At 39.6% G+C, this 5,144-nt stretch overlaps 1 long non-coding RNA gene across 1 annotated transcript; it reads right to left on the minus strand.

Annotated features, from left to right (window-relative positions):
• Positions 1-134: 134 nt before the first annotated feature.
• On the minus strand, positions 135-3,593 carry LOC113013746 (uncharacterized). Its single transcript, XR_013903313.1, has 3 exons — positions 3,385-3,593; positions 2,706-3,044; positions 135-1,493 (listed from the first exon to the last, which is right to left on the minus strand). It is a non-coding gene; the product is annotated as an uncharacterized LOC113013746 (long non-coding RNA).
• Positions 3,594-5,144: the final 1,551 nt, after the last annotated feature.

Consider the following 5,144-nt stretch of genomic DNA (forward strand, 5'->3'; position numbering starts at 1 on the left):
ATTATGAAATATTAGCTCATTACAAACGGCTAGCTGTTTATTTTTATCATTTTTACTGGCCAAAAATCGCTTACCACTGTTGCCTCTGAGAAATTAGGTTGTGAGTATATATATATATATATATATATATATATACACACATATTTGAGAAAATCATATTAGAATACAGGACTTTGTTGGGACATTGTGCTGAGAGATTTGTAAAGTACTTTCACAGCTGGGTGAAGTTGGTGGAAAGTTACATTTTAATAATAACTTAAATGAATGCATGCCCTTGTACAAAAAATATCACCAAACAAAAATGATATCATTTGGGATTACAGATGATAGATGACAAACATTTTTACATGAGCCACTGAAACCGAGCTCACTGTCCAAGTTTAGCAAATGTAACGTTTCAATTACAGAAATACAAAGATACCCTTTTGCACATTTTATGCAAAAACCTGGAAATATTTTTAATTAAAGAACAAAAGGGTTAATGTATGAGCAGGATAAATACATCATGATATATACAATAATTCAATAACAATTAAGCTTACTTGATTTAGATTCTTGGAAAAGATATCCATGCTAATTTTAGCACAGAACATTGTTTTTCCCCCCAAATCATGGTAAAGTATCATTGTCTGTGTGATTTTGCAAATGGTAATGCAAAAAAAAAAAAAAATCAAAGACCTGTATCTCTTACATACTTTCCTTAGTGATTAATAAAGTATTCTGATTCTGAAGGACTAGCTTCGTTTTCTGGAAATACACCACCGGGCTGGCTCAGTCCTTTTAAATTCCATTTTTCTACTACTTATTTGAACTCTAGTACAATTTACGTTTCATTTTGTTTTCATTTCTTAATAAACTTTTCTGTTCATCTCCTTCAGGTAAATTTCCCAGGAGGTTGTGATGCTTATTAAATTCTGTTAAATGTGGAAGTACTGAGGAGTGTCTACGCTGAGGAAGGCGGGTGCTTCGATGGGGTGAGACACTGGAGTTGATCATCTGTTGGCCACTGAGATCAGAAGAAGGGTTGGATGTTGGTGAATGTAGTTGTAAAATATCTGGACTGCTGTACATACGGTGGTTTCTTTGAGATACGTGACCAGGGACTGGAAAGCTGTCTTGTCTTTTGATAACAATTTTCGAACCCCTGCTTTTGGGTAAGTTGCCAGATTTTGTAGTGTTAATGCTGGTTGAAGCTGAAGATGGGTTTGGATTGTACACACTGGTGACGTTATTAATGTCAGGGCTATGATTTAAGAATAATTGTGAGGGTTTTGGAACATCTCCTGTGGTTGTGGAATGGCGTCGAACAATTGTTGCCCTGTCGTAGTGAGTAACTTTGTTGTTCTGTATTTTTATGATCTCATCGTCCATAAGAAACTCATTCATCTGCCCATTGTGGCCATTTACCAAGTTGTCCGTTGTCTGTAGGTGGTAGCTTTCACACGTTATACTTCGATCTGATGACTTCTTGGTCACTAGCTGCTTTACAAGAGCTGTAAAATAAAAACATTTTTTTAAAAAATCAGAAGAATAATCTAGTTGTAGAAAGAAACCAAAATGTATACAGCTACAAGAGAATTACCCTGCTTTTCACTTTATTTATGACTTCAGAAAACACTTTCCCAATCACTGTTTTGGGAAAGGAATTCCCAGGACTTATTTCTCCAGCATGTCAAACAGACAAACAGATTGGAATGAGATCTGGGGAATTTGAAGGGCAAGTCAACACCTCAAATTTATTGTTGGGCTCCTCAAACCATTCCTGAACCATTTTTGCTTTGTGGTAGGGTGCATTATCCTGCCAAAAGGTTCCACAGTTATCAGGGAACACCTTTCACATGAAAGGGGATTGTGTATAAGAATGTTTAGGCAGGTGGTACATCGAAATAACATCTACATGGATGGCAGGACCCAAGGTTTCCCAACAGAACATTGTCCAAAGCATCACATTGCATCTGACAGCTTGCTCTTCTCCATGATACCAGGTGTTCCCCAGGTAAGCAACACAAACAAAGCTGGCCATCCAGCTGGCCATTTCTTCCATTGCTCTGTGGTGTAGTTCTGATGCTCATATGTCCATTGTTGGTGCTTTCAGTGCTGGACAGTGGTCAGCACTGCCACCCTGACTGGTCTTTGGCTATGCAGCCCCTTATGCAACTGCAATGCACCGTGTGTTCTTACACCTTTCAGGCAGGCATTAACTTATTTTGCAATTTGAACTACAGTAGCGTGTCTGTTGGATTGGACCAGACAGACCAGCCCGTGTTTCCCACAACAATTAGTGAACCTTGGCCACCTATGATCCTGTTGCTGGTTCACCACTGTTCCTTTCTTGGACCATTTTTCATAGATTTTGACCACTCCAGACTAGAAACACCGCACAAGATCTGCAGTTTTAGAAATGCTCTGACTAGCCTAACCATTCCAATTTCTGATTCTAACATCAACTCTGAGGGCAAAATGTTCACTTGCTCCATAATGTTTCCCACCCACTAACAGGTGCTATGATGAAGACAAAATCAGTGGTCATAATGTTATTAAGAATCAGTGTGTGCACTTCCCAACACTGATTACTGATCACGGGACATACCTCACTATAAAATATGTCTAAGCTGCTCAGTATATATAAAAGTATATGGCTCCATGGCTTGCCTTGCTGTAGCACTGTTTTTGTTTTCGTCTTTTAGTTGAGAACTGTTACTTACCAAATTTGCCACATAGCTTAAACAAAAGAGCAATCAGTCCAGCTGCAGCTAAGAGAAACCCAGCTGTTCCTCCAATGGTGATGACAACCATTTGAAGATCAGATTTCATACAGCCAGCTAAAATGACATAACACTGTGCAGTTATATAAATAACTTGGAATATTTTGAAAATATAAAATACTCTAAAACATAAACCTATCGTGGATGAAAAATGCAAATAAAACATGATTTTAGGTGTAAGATGTACACATGTCACAGTGAAGTCCCTGCATACCTGGTATGAGGATTGTTGTTTCCCTTGTCAGGTTAAACTCTGGTTGATGAACTCTGCAGGTGACACTAAATGACATAATTAGTGTTATATTAGTGAAAAGCTCATTTTACTGATGGTGGTTCGTAAAAACATTATCTGTAGTATTGTGCAAAAGTCTTGAGCCAGTCTTCATTTATATGGGAAAAAGTGTCCTCGTGGACTGTGACCTTTTCATTGTGTGACGTGTCCTGCAAAATAATTATTTTTTAAAGCTGTGTTTTACCATCTTCCTGGCAGAATAGAAAGAGAGAGGTTCAAATGTTTTGCAGAGTATGTAAAACATTTAATGCCAAGATGAATATTTTGTTTCCTCATTTCTAAACCATTTTACAGATGTTTTAGAAAGTATAAGTATATATTTATAACCTGCTGGTAGCTCTTTGCAGAGTGGCTCTTCGTGTCACAGTGAAACATCCACGGGCATCTTGCTCTCTTTTTGGATTTTCCTCAGAGATCTTTTTTCCTTTGTCATCCAGAAATGTTATCTGAGGCTCTGGCAGCCAGCAGTTTCCTTCGCAATGCAGAGCTATGTCACCGCCCTCCACTGAAATCACCGAAAGCTTTGGCTCCGAAACAGCCACTGTAAAAACAACAAAAACAGATTTATATATCTGCCACACATGTATCCTAATTTGTTGCTTGTTCTACTCTTGTTTTTATACTAAAATATATGATGTCTAATCCTAAATCTTTTTATAGAACTTGCTTCTGAAGAAAAATGAAAGGCACATACCCCCATAAAAACTGCTGTTAAACAATTCAATTATTTACAGTGGCTTGCAAAAGTATTCGGCCCCCTTGAACTTTTCCACATTTTGTCACATTACAGCCACAAACATGAATCCATTTTATTGGAATTCCACGTGAAAGACCAACACAAAGTGGTGTACACGTGAGAAGTGGAACGAAAATCATACATGATTCCAAACATTGTTTACAAATAAAATAAAAGTGGGGTGTGCGTAATTATTCAGCCCCCTGAGTCAATACTTTGTAGAACCACCTTTTGCTGCAGTTACAGCTACCAGTCTTTTAGGGTATGCCTCTACCAGCTTTGTACATGTAGAGACTGAAATCCTTGCCCATTCTTCTTTACAAAACAGCTCCAGCTCAGTCAGATTAGATGGACAGCGTTTGTGAACAGCAGTTTTCAGATGTTGCCACAGATTCTCGATTGGATTTAGATCTGGACTTTGATTGGGGCATTCTAACATATGTATATGTTTTGTTTTAAACCATTCCATTGGTGCCCTGGCTTTATGTTTAGGGTCGTTGTCCTGCTGGAAGGTGAACCTCCGCCTCAGTCTCAAGTCTTTTGCAGACTCCAAGAGGTTTTCTTCCAAGATTGCCCTGTATTTGGCTCCATCCATCTTCCCATCAACTCTGACCAGCTTCCCTGTCCCTGCTGAAGAGAAGCACCCCCAGAGCATGATGCTGCCACCACCATATTTGACAGTGGGGATGGTGTGTTCAGAGTCATGTGCAGTGTTAGTTTTCCGCCACACATAGCGTTTTGCATTTTGGCCAAAAAGTTCCTCATCTGACCAGAGCACCTTCTTCCACATGTTTGCTGTGTCCCCCACATGGCTTGTGACAAACCGCAAACGGGACTTCTTATGGTTTTCTGTTAACAATGGCTTTCTTCTTGCCACTCTTCCATAAAGGCCAACTTTGTGCAGTGCACGACTAATAGTTGTCCTATGGACAGATTCCACCACCTGAGCTGTAGATCTCTGCAGCTCGTCCAGAGTCACCATGGGCCTCTTGGCTGCATTTCTGATCAGCACTCTCTTTGTTCGGCCTGTGAGTTTAGGTGGACGGCCTTGTCTTGGTAGGTTTACAGTTGTGCCATACTCCTTCCATTTCTGAATGACCGCTTGAACAGTGCTCCGTGGGATGTTCAAGGCTTGGGAAATCTTTTTGTAGCCTAAGCCTGCTTTAAATTTCTCAATAACTTTATCCCTGACCTGTCTGGTGTGTTCTTTGGACTTCATGGTGTTGTTGCTCCCAATATTCTCTTAGACAACCTCTGAGGCCGTCACAGAGCAGCTGTATTTGTACTGACATTAGATTACACACAGGTGCACTCTATTTAGTCATTAGCACTCATCAGGCAAAGTCTATGG

The sequence above is a fragment of the Astatotilapia calliptera genome, chromosome 3, assembly GCF_964374335.1.
Source record: "Astatotilapia calliptera chromosome 3, fAstCal68.1, whole genome shotgun sequence".
Lineage (NCBI taxonomy): Eukaryota > Metazoa > Chordata > Actinopteri > Cichliformes > Cichlidae > Astatotilapia > Astatotilapia calliptera.